The sequence below is a fragment of the Miscanthus floridulus genome, chromosome 6 (assembly GCF_019320115.1).
Source record: "Miscanthus floridulus cultivar M001 chromosome 6, ASM1932011v1, whole genome shotgun sequence".
Taxonomy (NCBI): domain Eukaryota; kingdom Viridiplantae; phylum Streptophyta; class Magnoliopsida; order Poales; family Poaceae; genus Miscanthus; species Miscanthus floridulus.
This window is the reverse complement of record NC_089585.1, coordinates 8,629,698-8,644,233: the sequence shown is the minus strand read 5'-3', so window position 1 is coordinate 8,644,233 and position 14,536 is coordinate 8,629,698. Positions and strand designations below refer to the sequence as shown.

Here is a 14,536-nt window from a genome sequence, read left to right as displayed (position 1 = left end):
CCTGAGCGTAAGCGAGCTCGGTCCACGAACAGAAGAAGGCTGGAGACAGGTGCGCAAATGGGTAGTACAGTTTCCAGCTGGAGTTAATTTTTTTTGTTTTTTTTTGTTTTTCTCTTTGCTTGCGCTGAGCGATCTCTTCTGTCATGTCTGACGGTGTGGAGGACGAGCTGTGTTTAGGTATTTTGCACGTAAAAATTCTAAAAAATGCCTGTCGATCTCAGGAGCCGAGTTTTCGATCCGATGAATGAATTGCGAATGGACACACGTCATGTGCTATGGTTTTCAAAACTATAAATTTTATGCATCTAAACACTTTATTTATATCACTCCAATACTAAAATACTTCATAAAATCGTGATATATATTTTTTAAAACTCTAAAAACACTTTGATGAATCAAACGAGACTTTTAGACTTGGACTTGGAGATTAACAGGATATGGGTTCTGGACGTGAAGCAGCATGGGCCGGGTCAAAGTTTTTCACGGTGTTGGTCGGGCACGTCCGCACGTGGTCCGTGGCCGGTGGCCTTCCCCGGTTCGCCTCTGAGAGCGTCATCATGTGTCCCGTCCGGCCGTGTCCAACACTGCACATGGGAAGCCCAGGCATTGGCTGATATCATACAACTGCGTTGTTTGGAATGTGTGCGGGTTGAATGGCCATGTCCGTCGCAATATCGTTAGGGACCGAGCAAACACCAAGTTCTTTCACCACATGGCTGAGGGAGATGTTGTGCTCGTCAATGAGGAGGATGTCATGGAATGGCGGATGCGCAAAAGAAAGCTCATTGTCAAACCGGTGAGAAAGGGGTTCCATTCGCTCTTCTTCCTAGTTGGCTGGAGACTGTGGAAGGAGAGGAACTCGTGCACTTTTGATAGAGTTTCTACTGACGCGGCTGGTCTGGCTTGCTCGATCTTGGGCGAGGCCGAGGAGTGGTGTTTGGCAGGAAGCAGCTCCTGTCCTTGCTAACACTAACGTAGTCTCCATGGGTCATTCCCATCGTAAGCATAGTAGTATGTAAATCAAATTTGCTTGCTGTCCGTGGACCGTTGTGCTTTGGTAATAGATGGATTACCAGGGCATCTATTTGTAATTTCGAGTAAACTATCTTCTCCTGTTTAATGAAAACCGTGCCCGAGGCATGTTCGAGAAAAAAAAATAATGGCGGTGTTCTTTTGTTTTCCTTTTTCAATGAGTGCGGTGAGAGTGAGTATGTAACTGACGCCCGGATATGTAGTTGCCATGATTATCGTATGATCGAAACCCTCGATTGTTTGCAGCAAGCAAGCAAAAAATGGCGGGATCGATCTCTGATCCTCTTTGCAGAAACGGAAAGTGATAATTGTTACAAGCATGCTTCAGTAATCATGTCTTGCTCTATATATCTATCTATATCCACTTATTATCCTCTTTGCCTGGCCGGCCATGCTGAATCTGGCACGAGCTTGAGAGCACCAGCATCGGTCCGCGATGATGGAGCTCGTCGACGGGGCGCGTACGGGCCAGGTACGGCGCGGCAGATCGATGGCGTGCTGTCGTGTCGGTCGAGGCCACGTCGTTGTCGAACGGGGCCGGCAGCCTGCCTTTTTCATGGCTTCACTTCACGCGCTGCTTCACCTGCAGTCCTGCACGAATTGCTCGGAGCCGGATCCAGTCGGTCGATCGGTCACCGCTTGCGCTCGGCCATGATCGTACGACGTGGCACGTACTAGTGGCATCGAGGCAACCCAGGCAGCAACCGCCCGGCCGGGTTGACTTGCAGGTTCTGATGCTGACCACAACACGTCTGGATCTGCTGCCACCGAGATCGAGAGAAGTCAAGTGCCGGCCAGGAATCGCAGGGGAATTTCCCAGGTGTTCTTGTTTTCGTTGCGTTGCGTTTTCGACGAGCGACAGGGAGCAACAATTACAAGGAACCTATCGATAATGACATCGCCGCTCGCTAGCCGATCCAAACAGTGCAGCACTCGCCACATATAAACTGTACTAGTAGAGTTTCCTCGATGGATCCGTATGACGCTGACACTGCGCATGGCGTCGATCGGCTCGGCCACGACACACCACACGCGTTCCGCACCAATCGGAGTCGGCGGTCCGGCCTCCGCCTCTCTTGTTCTCCCGGACAAGGACCGCGCCCCTTGGACGGATCCGGCACCGGTGTCGCAGGCCGGGCGGCGGCGATGGATATCGATCCATCAGGCAGCCTAGTTCGTCCTTGTCCGATAAGTTTAAGCGAACAGGGCCGCTGTAAGCGTGACGTGCCGGTGAGGGGTGACGAAGCGGTGACGATAATCTTCCATGGCGCAACGCTCGCTCACTTGATCAAATGACGGGCTCTCGTCGTACAAAGGCCAATCAACGCTGGGGCTGGGGCTATTTGTCTGTGAAATTCTATACTGTTTTTTAAGAATAATAATTTTGTTTTGATAAAATATAGTATTTCTATTGTTCACGAGAGGAAGACAAACTCGAATGGACAAACGTGATGCTTGGCGCAGCGAGGCTGAGAAGGCCCAATGTTTTCTTCATGGGACTCCAACGTCAAAAGAGGGCCCTTCGCTACCACAAAAACACATAAAAGTATGGGCTGAATGCTCAAATTTAGGTCTAAGGTTGTCTACATAAGTTAGGCTCATTTATACTCTCCTATTCAAATGATAAGTCACTTTGATTCTTTGGTATATTAAATTTACTTTGTATTTAGAAATATGTATGTCCAAATACATAGCAAATTCAACCTGGTGATTTCAATTGTAGCGATGAGATCTGTCAGTATCGTGCTCATTCTGTGAATCTTCCGAGATCTGGCAACCAAGCTGATTTCATGTGGCCTTGTTATTTTGGTCTGTATCCCAGATTTATGCATGCGAGCATGTCCGCTAGAGGTCACCATGAATTGAGCAATATATGGCCAGTTCAAACGAAACACAAATTGCTCAGTACTAATGCACTTATTAACCTACACCAGCTTGGGGTCAGTATGGTTGTGCATTTGGAGGACTGCAACAAGAAGAGCATGCATAGTTTTGAGCTTTATTATACCATGCTGATGCGGCAAGACCATATTCAGTTACCTCTTGGTGAAGGAGAATGTGATGTAGGAGATTAAATAATATTAGCGTTCTCTGGTTAGTCTCCCACAACCTTATCCTGGTCATTTAGAGAATTGCTAATTCAGTGTGGGGAGTTATATGGTGGCATTAGTGAAGGGTATGCTGCTAGCACTTGCAATTATTGCACAATTGATGTTATGACCATGTCCGCTTGTTTTATAATCCGTATTTTTCAGCTTGTTTTTTCAGCCGAGACAGTATTTTTCTCTCACAACGAATCAGTCGGAACAGTGTTTCAGCTGGGTTTTTTTTTCAACGAAACGAACGGGGCCTATCACTTACGAATTGCAATATTAGCAGCAATGGAAGTATCTCTACGGTGTGAGTATGTATCGGTATCCACACCCACTCTACGGGTAGAGATTTTTTCTCTCTTAATATACCCGTGGAAAAAACGGGAGGGTGTCAGTCAGTCAGACTCTGGAACTTGCGGATCAGGTTCGTCTCCTCCTTTGCGTATATATGCGGTGGGCTATACGCCTATACATGCTGCCGGGCGAGCGTTGACCCTAAGAAGCCTAAATCGTCAGCTGTGTCCTGCGAATCGATCTTTCAAGTAAGCATCCCTTCGTCTTCTGATCTTTGCTTCCCCTTTACACCGGTTAAGACCGAACAAAAGGCCAGTCTGCGCGATCGACCCTGTGCTGAACTCTCTCATCCTCAGCGGCAAATCTCCTATAAGCCATGAGCATTGCCTTGATAGATCCAAGCAGCTGCTTATGTGTTAGGTGCTGCAATCACAAGAAATACAGAAGTTGATCTTAAACACCTGCAGATTTCGTTTAAATTGGTTACTAAATCTTTTTTAAAGGGATTCCTAAAACGAGTTAGAGCATTTCCACCAGATTAAACAAATATAATCTCATTTTTTTCCCACGGGTAGATTTAAAACTAGCAGCAAAGTAGATTTAAAACAAAAAAAAAACAGAGCTTCATCACATCCCGAACCTTTTTTTTCTCAAAAAAAAAAATCTTACTCTCAAAAGTCAAAACCTTCCCTCAATCCCTTACCAGGATTTTTTTCCTCTCACACTGATATTCCGGACCCACAATGCCGAGCTAGGCCGCGCTCTACGCCGGGCGGTCCGCCCCTGCCGCGCCGCCGCCACTGCGCCATCGCGTGGTCGCACCCCACGTCCCACGCCGGTCGCCACCGCGTCGGGCTGAGAAGCGGGCGCCGGGCCTCTCGGCCGCGCACCGGACAGGGGAGCGGGCCTGGCGGGTGGGGCGCCGCCGGGTGTGGTTGTGCGAACCGCGTCGGGCGGGAGAGCTCAACAATTGTTGCATTTTGCTGCCCTTTATCCTGCAGAGCAACAAACAACTATTAACATGGACTTAGCTGTGTTATTTTGTACTTTCGTTTGATAACTGACTTTAAGATAATCCTCCAGCGCACATTTTCTACCTGCAGGCAGGATTAAAAAGAGGTGTTAGCTGAGTTATTCCTGTAACCATGAGCTTCTCAAAGGCTGTTGGAGTCATTAGCAACATCAACGAGTGTGTTAATTTTTTTCAATGGGTTAAATCTGCCATTTCATCTCTGCGCTCACATGTTAGACACGAGAGAAAGCTTCAAGATGATGTATTGGAATTGGAAAGTGGCCTTCAACGCCTCAGGGAAATTCTTCCTGCAATGTACGACCTCATTGATCGAGCAGAGTGAGAAGCCATGAAGTCCATGTAGCCAAGCTTCTTCCAGCTGTGAAGGATGCAGTGTATGATGCTGAAGACATTCTTGATGAGTTCCGATGGTACGAGCTAAAGATGGAAGTGGAGGGCAATGTGATTCAAGCACCTTCCCTGGACTTCTTTAACAGTGTCGTTGAGGGCAGCTTCAACAAGGTGGATGCAATTCAGAAAAGGCTAGGTAATCTCTACAATCAATTGCACAACATGGGTTTGCGTCAAGTAGCACAACGATTTGACAAATGTATCAGGCCAATTACAAGTTCTTTCCCCACCGAGAAATTAATATATTTGGTCGTGATAAAGAACTGAAGGAAGTAATTGCATTACTTGGTGAATCAATGAATAGTAGCAGGGCTTGTTCTAAACGAAAGAGAACGAGTACTGAAGCTGCTGCATCAACAATAGCCAAGTCGATGTTGCTGCCCTCTCTTGATCGAGCCAGCCAGCCCAACAGCTCCACCACCGTCACTGGCCACCGCACCTAGTAGCCCAGCAGCACCGCCTCCATCCCTTCTTCAACCCCCAGCCCACCTATCATCACTTACCGCCGCACCCGCGTTCGCGCGCGCTCAGCCTTGACTGCTGCTCCCATGCGACACAGCTCACGCCTGGCTGCTAAAGCTCCGGCCAACTTCGTTGACTTGACCACCCAGGCGGTCCAACGCAAGGCCCTGCTCAACTCCCTGTCTGGATGCTCAGGCAGCCTCAAAAAACATGTTGCCAAAAAGAACATCCTCTCACGCAACAAGCTGCCGATTGGGGTTGCCGATCTGCGCAAGCTGGTGTCCGCCGTCGGCCTGGGCTGCAAGAACGTCGACGTCGTCGGCGTGGTGACTAACGTCGCTGAATGATCGGGGAGGACACGCACGTGCTCGGCGGTTTGCGCTCTCACGTCTCACCCCAACGGCCGCTGGGGCTTTGAAAATGGCAGCGCACCTATCTTTAGTTCTTTGTTCTTTAGGTTGTTTCTTGTTCTTTCTTGTACTCTTGTGTTAGAGTTCTGCAAACTTTTGCGGTTTGGTTTGCTGTTCAAGCGCGTCCGGTGTTGTACTGCTGATCCATGAATTCGAACAATCGGTCTTTCTATATTGTGTCGTGGAATGTACGCGGTCTAGGCGACTCGGACAAGTGCTCAATTGTGCGCAACGCATTCTGTGGTGCTAAACCATCGATCGTGTGCATTCAGGAAACCAAACTTGCAACCATCGACATTTTCAAAGCGAAATCCTTTCTACCTGATAACCTGTCATCCTCTTATGTCTTCGCCCCGGCGGATGGCACTAGGGGCGGAATTTTAACTGCTTGGGATCCGGCACTTTTCTCTCGAGAAATTCTTTTCCTAAAACCACATACTCTGACTACCTCTCTTTCTTGCAATGCCACAAATCTGGATTTCACTATCACAAATACCTACGGCCCCTCTGATACCCAGGGCTCCTTACCCTACCTACGGAACCTCAAAGAGCTGATCCCATTTGATCCATGGGCCGTGGATTCTCCTCGGCGATTTCAACCTGGTCAGATGCGCAGCTAACAAGTGTTAGGTTGATCTCCTCCGACTCGGTCCAACGACCGAGTCAGATCTTGATCTCGCGTCCTAATCGGGGACGTCCAACCAAATCAATGGTTCGTGGGCCTCCGTCGCGCAGCGCCATAAAAAGGAGGTGGGAGCCGGGGCATTAGGTACGAGGTTCACTGCCACCGCCACAATCCCCACCTACAAACCCTAAGCTGATCTAGAGGGAGCGTTGTGAGCGACGGGAAGCGTCACCGCTGCCCTACATCGACACCATGGCCAGCTCCTCCGCCAAACCTGCTGATGGTCAGTAACGCCTCCCCACTCTCATCATCTCTCTATTTCTCTCAGTTTTAGTTCATGTTCTAGGGTTTACTATATCCTAAATGTAAGTTTATATCTGCTAGATCTACTACTAGTCGGTCTTAAGTTCTATCAATGGTATTGGAGCCAACCTAGTGTGTAGATCCAGACCGGGGTAGAAAACTGAAAAAAATAAGGAGATAAAAGATTTCAAATTTCTCAAACCTAACCCTAACCCTAGTAGAAAGGTCGGCGAGGGGAGGGACCTACTCGGGTTTCCCTCACCGCCGGCGCTACCGCCGTCATGCGGGAATACTGTCGTGCTGGAAGAGAGCCGTCGGCTCGCCGGCGTTCTGCGGCGCCGCGTACACATGCGCAGGGCGCAAAGGGCACCACCGCAGTGCCGCTCGACGGTGCCGCGTGCGGCTCTGACCGCACGCGTGCGTCGGCGAAGGGTGCCACGGCGGCGCCGCCACCTCCTACGTCGCGTCCGCCCTTGAGACCTCAGGTGCGGCGGCCATGGTGTGCAAGAAGAGAGAGAAAGGGGAGGGACGAAATGGACCTAGGGTTTGGGAGAGCGGTTTTGATCTCGCGAAATCAACGCTCGGCCGTCGGATGGTGATGAACGGCTGAGATCGTTGGGGCTCGCTTCGGCCCAGGTGGGATTGGCAAATCCTGACCCAGGACCAGGTTGTGGCCTGGGCATAGGGGAGGCACCACGCGCGCGTGCGCAGGCGCCGCTGGGCCGCGCGCAAAGCTGCTAGGCCGCGAAGTGTAGAGGCGCGCGCAAGCGTCTGGTGGGCCGGGCTGAATGCATAGTAAATCCACTGTTTAAGTTTTATTATTTTTTAGAAGCAGTTTTGATGAATTTTGTCAAGTTTTGATGTTAAATCTGTGTCAAAATTTGAACCAAGGGGATAATTTTTTTTAGAGAGTAGATGAGTACAGTAAAATGCTTCTGAAAAGTAGATAAATTATCTTTTTATGTTTTCGCTGCAAAGTAGATGTTTATTATCATCTAATTAAATTTGAACCAATGGGAGGATTTAATTAGAAGAGCAGTTAATTTTATTCAGTAAATTATGATATTGTTATTTTTCTGACCAACGTTGATAATAACAATATTATAATTTTGTATTCATGAGTTTTTCCATGCATTAATTCTATTTCTGCCCAACGGTGATATAGAATTAATGTAGAATAATGTTGTATATCTTAATTTTGACGAATATTAAATTAAGGCATGCAATTATTATATCATATTTTCTCACTATCTCTGGCGCTGTTTTAGGACTCAACCCTATGGCATTCATCTCGCACATTCCGTCTCTTGAAGGGGGCAACTATCGTGTATGGCGAGAGAAGTATGAATTAGCACTTAGGCTATCTAAAAATGACCTAGCGCTTACCTCTCCGTGTCCTACTGAGCCAGTGGACCCGATGAGGGAATAAAATGAAACTGATGCTAATTTCACTGCTCAGCAGCGAGATCATGTAGAAGTGAGAATGAAATACGATCACGATCGTAAAAAATGGGACATTTCGAACTGCAAGTGCTTGATGGTGGCTAAGTCCACTATTTCAGGTGCAATAAGGGGGTCAATCCCAGATTGTGACACCGCCACTGAGTATCTCAAGAAAGTGGAGAGTCAGTTTACTGGCTCTTCAAAGGCTTATGCCAGTACCCTGATAAAGAAGTTATTCAATGAGAAATACTCTAATGGAGGAATAAGAGAACACATATTGAAGATGAGCAACATGACTTCCAAGCTCAAGCCAATGGATTTGGGACTCAAGGATGAGTTCCTGATTCATTTGGTTTTTGCTTCATTGCCTAATGAGTATGAAACTTTTGTTATTAATTACAACATGTAGCCCGACAAATGAGATATTGAAAAGCTCATTGCAATATGTGTGCAAGAAGAGGAGAGGCTTAAAAGGTCACATGGTGACTCTGCTAACCATGTGAAGGACAATAAAAAGAAAATTTTTAACAAGAATGTCAAACCTCAAGGGAAAGCCCCTCAGAATGACCACCATCAGAAGAACAACAATGCCCAAGTTGACAAGGATCAATGTAAATGGTGCAAGAAGTATGGCCATTACCATAGGGATTGTCTAGATTTCTTGAAGAGCCTTTTGAAGAGAGGGATTCCATACGAGGAGGACCCTACAAAGAGGACAAAGAAGAATTAAAGTGGCAAATGGAGTTGAAGCGGAGTTGAAGCCATTGGAGATCTCTCTCTAGAATTAGATGATGGTTTTGTACTTCAGCTTTCATATGTCCTTTATGTACTCTCTTTGCGTAGAAATTTGATAAGTGTTTCATGTCTAGACGATGATGGATATGATTGCTATTTTGGTAATGGCAAATGTTAGATTGTGTTTAATAATAAGTGTGTTGGTCCTGCCTTCCGATAAGACAAGCTTTATTTGTTATCATTTTATGAGAATGTGAATATTGTGAGCACTAAAAATGAGAATGCCTCCTTATCTATGAATACAAGAAATAAGTGGAAGAGAGTTCATGATGTATCATCGAAATTACGGCACTGTCGTTTAGGCCATATTTCGAGGGGAGAATAGAGCGATTTATTAAGAAATCAATTCTTCCGCCATTAGAATTTTTAGATTTAGAACAATGCATTGATTGCATAAAAGGAAAGTATGTTAAGAAAGTTAATAAAGATGACAAACGAAGCGTAGGAATTTTAGAAATAATTCACACAGACATATGTGATCCTTTTCCTATGAAGAGTGTGGATGGTTATGATTTATTTATAACATTCACAGATGATTATTCTCGTTATGGCTATATTTATTCAATTAAGGAAAGATCAGAAGTATTGGATAAATTTAAGATATTTAAGGCTGAAGTAGAAAATCAACACAATTTAAAGATTAAGATAGTAAGATCCGACCATGGGGGGGAGTACTACGGTCGACACACCCCATATGGCCAAGTTCCTAGACCTTTTATAAGGTTCTTACAGGAAAATGGTATAGTTGCCTAGTACTCTACACCGGGTGAGCCTCAGCAGAATGGAGTAGCTAAAAGACATAACTGTACCTTAATGGATATGGAGAGAAGTATGATAAATTACTCTACTCTACCGATAAGTTTACGGATGGAGGCGTTAAAAACCGCCATTCATATTCTTAATCGAGTGCCAAGCAAGTCGGTGCCCAAAACACCATATGAGTTGTGGACAGAAAAGAAACCCTCACTTAACTATTTACGTGTGTGGGGTTGTCCAGCCGAGGCTAAAGTCTTTAACCCAAACATAGGGAAGCTAGACTCCAAGATAGCCAGTTACCATTTTATTGGCTATCTAGAAAAGTCAAAAGGTTATCGTTTCTATTGTCCTGACAGACATACAAAATTTATAGAAACAAGACATGTTGTGTTCTTGAGGATGATATGGTCAGGGGGAGCATGATAGCGCGAGAAATTAATTTTGAAGAGAAGCGGGTATACATGCCTACTCCAATGGTTCAGAAGCCATTCTTCACGCTACCTGTTTTTGCTGTTCCAACAGTGCAATACACTGTAGTCATAGCACCTATTGTTAGTTCTCCAGTGGCAATAATGAATGAACATGGGGGACCTATTATTCAGAATCCTATAGAACCCATTGTCACACATGAGGAAGAGCAATAATAGCCTCATATAGAGCAAGCATCAACTAACGAGGCCCTAGAAGGTCTCAAAGAGTCAGGAAACCAGCCATTCCTGATGACTACGAAGTCTATGAATGTGAAAATTTTCAAATGGAGGGTGATCCCACCTTATTTGAAGAAGCCATGAGAAGCGCTCACTCATCAAAGTGGCTTGAAGCTATGTAGGATGAAATAAGATCAATGAATACCAATGAAGTTTGGAACTTATAAACAATTCCTAAAGGATCCAAGACAGTAGGCTGCAAATGGGTCTACAAAACTAAATATGACTCCAAAGGGAGTGTAGAAAGATTTAACGCGCGACTTGTGGCGAAAGGCTTCACGCAAAGAGAAGACATAGATTATAATGAGATATTTTCTCCAGTCTCATGTAAGAATTATTTTAGAATCATAATGGCGCTTGTAGCACATTATGATTTAGAATTGCATCATATGGATGTAAAGACGACGTTCCTAAACGGGGATTTAGAGAAAAATGTTTATATGGCACAACCAAAAGGTTTTATTGTGGAAGAAAAAGAACATATGGGATGCCGCCTGAAGAAATCCATTTATAGATTAAAATAAGCATCAAGATAATGTATTTAAAGTTTGATAGTACAATAAGGAAGTTTGGGTTTCAAGAAAATATAGAGGACAATTGTGTTTATGCAAAGTTCAAGAATGGGAAATACATTTTCCTAATCTTGTATGTGGATGACATCTTACTCGCTAGTAGTGATGTTAATCTACTACTAGAAACAAAGAAGTTCTTGTCCTCGAACTTTGATATGAAGGATCTCGATGAAGCTTCGTTCATTCTAGGAATAGAGATTCACCGAGATAGAAGAAAGGGGGATTTTAGGATTATCACAAAAGGCATACTTAGAAAAGGTTCTAAAGAAATACAGTATGCAAAATTGTAAGCCTTCACCTGCTCCCATAGTCAAGGGCGATAGATTTGGAGAATTCCAATATCCCAGGAACCAATATAAGATCGATCAAATGAAAATGGTTACATATGCTTTAGCTATCGGAAGTTTACATTATGCTCAAGTGTGTACACGCCCTGACATAGCATTTGTTACCGGGTTACTTGATAGATATCAGAGTAATCCAGAAATAGAACACTAGAGGCTGGTAAAGAAAGTTTTACGTTACCTGCAAGGCACAAAAGGTCTCATGCTAACGTATAGAAGATCTGATTCCCTACACATAGAGGGGTATTCAGATTTAGATTATGTGGGAGATGATAGAAAGTCCACGTCAGGATACATATTTACTCTCGTAGGAGGAGCTATATCGTGGAAAAGCTCCAAACAAACCGTCACTACATTGTCTATGATGTATGCTGAGTTTGTAGCGTGTTATGAGGCCACATGGTAGGTGAATTGGTTGAATAAGTTTATGCCTGGATGAAAGGTCCTAATGGCTAGAGGGGGGTGAATAGTCTATTAAAATTTTCTACAATAACACTTAACAAACCGGTTAGACAATTATGAGGTGAAGCGAGTGTTGCGTTAGCCTACTAAAAATGCAAGCTACCTACCACAATTCTAGTTTATGTAGTTTCTATCCACACAATAACTATGTCACTACACTAAGTTAGTGTGCTCTCAAAGGCTAACTAAAGAGCCACACTAACCAAACTAACAAGCTCTCAACCCTAGCTACACTAAAGAGCTTGACAACTAGTTTGCGGTAATGTAGAGAGAGTGAGCAAGATGGTTATACCGTCGTGTCGAGGAATGAGCTAATCAATCACAAGAATGGATACCAATGAAGACCAATCACCTCGAAATCAAATGATGACATAATGATTTTTTACCGAGGTTCACTTGCTTGCCGGCAAGCTAGTCCTTGTTGTGGTGATTCACTCACTTAGAGGTTCATGCGCTAATTGGTATCACACGCCAAACCCTCAATAGGGTGCCACACAACCAACACAAGATTAGGATCACACAAGCATGAGCAATTCACTAGAGTACCTTTTGGCTCTCCACCGGGGAAAGGTCAAGAACCCCTCACAATCACCACGATCGGAGCCAGAGACAATCACCAACCTCCGCTCGACGATCCTCGTTGCTCCAAGCCATCTAGGTGGCGGCAACCATCAAGAGTAACAAGCGAATCCCACAACAAAAAATGAATACTATGTGCCTCTAGATGCAAACACTCAAGTAATACACTTGGATTCACTTCCAATCTTATAAAGATATTGACTCTATGATGGAGATGAGTGGGAGGGCTTTGGTTAAGCTCACAAGGTTACTATGTCAATACAAATGGCCAAGAGAGTGAGCTTTGAGCTAATCATGGGGCTTAAATAGAAGCCCCCACGAAATAGAGCCGTTGTACCCTTTTACTAGGCACTGCTCGGGGTGACCGGACGCTCCAGTCATATCGACCGGACGCACCCTGCTAGTGTTCGGTCAACGGATAGCTGCCATGTCATCACTCTCTTCAAATACTGAGCGCCCAATCCCAACGGTCAAGTGATGACTGGACGCGCTGCTTGAAGTGATCGGACGCACCAACACCAGCATCTGGTCGTTTCTAGTAAGGTTCCATTCGTGACCGGATGCGTCCGGTCACGCCCTATCGACTCACCCAGCATCCGGTCACTCATCATTTCCTCTGTGCGCTGCCATGTTAGCAGGACCAGACGCAACCAGCTAGCATCCGGTCGAAGACCAATGCCAGCGTCTTCACTGCTTCCACTGACTGGACGTGCCGGTCCAGTCGAGGCCAGCGTCCGGTCCACTCTGTGAAATCCTGTCTTTTCTGTACAGGGCGCCGGTGGCACCGTCAGACTATCTGCACTCTATGGGCGGACACTCCGCCGGTGAAGTTTCTTACCCTTGCTCAAATGTGCCAACCACCAAGTATATCACCTTGTGCACATGTGTTAGCATATTTTTCACAAATGTTTTCAAGGGTGTTAGCACTCCACTAAATCCTAAATGCATATGCAAAGAGTTACAGCATATAGTGGCACTTTGATAACCATATTTTGATACGAGTTTCACCCTCTCTTAATAGTATCGCTATCAAACCTAAATATGATCACACTCGCTAAGTGTCTTAATCACCAAAACAAAATGGCTCATACCACTTATACCTTTGCCTTGAGCCTTTTGTTTTTCTCTATCTTTTTTTTTCAAGTCCAAGCACTTGATCATCACCATGGCATCACCATCATCATGTCATGATCTTCATTTGCTTCACCACTTGGAATGTGCTACCTATCTCACAATCACTTGATAAACTAGGTTAGCACTTAGGGTTTCATCAATTCACCAAAACCAAACTAGAGCTTTCACCGGGTTGAAAGTGGTAGACGACATACATAAGCCACTCAAGTTATACTATGATAATAAACCAGCAGTATGTTATGCTCACAACAATAAGTCAAGTGGTGCTCCCAAACACATTGGCATAAAGTATTATGTTGTGAAAGACAAAGTCCAGGATCATATAATTAGTCTTGAGCACATAAGTACAGAAAAGTTGCTCGCGGATCCGCTCACAAAAGGCTTACCACCCAATGTGTTCAGAGAACACTTAGCCGGCATGGGTTTAAGGAAAAACATATGATTCCTTGACAATAAGGTCCTAGATGAGAATCTATTTCAAAACAGAGAGGTGCATTGTAGTTGTTAATCTAATGGCAACTGACTGTGATGATGAGGCACGCTCTATGCACTGATCTATGATGGAATGAGAATAAGATAAAGTAAGTTAAGTTTAAGTTATAAGTTGAGATCAAGGGAGAGAATTTTAGGTTGATCTCCTCTGATTCGGTCCAACGACCGAGTCGGGCCTTGATCCCACGCCCTGATCGGGGGCGCCCAACCAAATCAATGGTTGGTGGGCCCTCGTCATTCAGCGCCATAAAAAGGAGGTGGGGGCCGGGGCACTAGGTACGAGGTTCACTATCGCCGCCATAATCTCCACCTACAAACCCTAAGCTGTGAGCGACGGGAAGCACGACCGCTTCTGCCGCTAGACTCCACTGCTACCCTACATCGACACCATGGCCAGCTCCTCCGCCAAGTCAGCCGATGGTCGGTAACACCTCCCCACTCTCATCCTCTCTCTCTTTTAGATTTAGTTCATGTTCTAGGGTTTACAATATCCTAAATACAAATTTATATCCGTTAGATCTACTGCTAGTCGGTCTTAAGTTCTATCATAAAGAACAATGGTCAGATTAACTCTACCCTTACCACAGCCTTCAATGACATGCTTTAGGAT

General features: G+C 45.2%; 1 pseudogene; it reads left to right on the top strand.

The window, feature by feature from the left end:
- Positions 1 to 3,608: 3,608 nt before the first annotated feature.
- The window catches only part of LOC136460174 (putative disease resistance protein RGA4), a 37,535-nt pseudogene continuing 26,607 nt past the window's right edge, over positions 3,609 to 14,536 (top strand).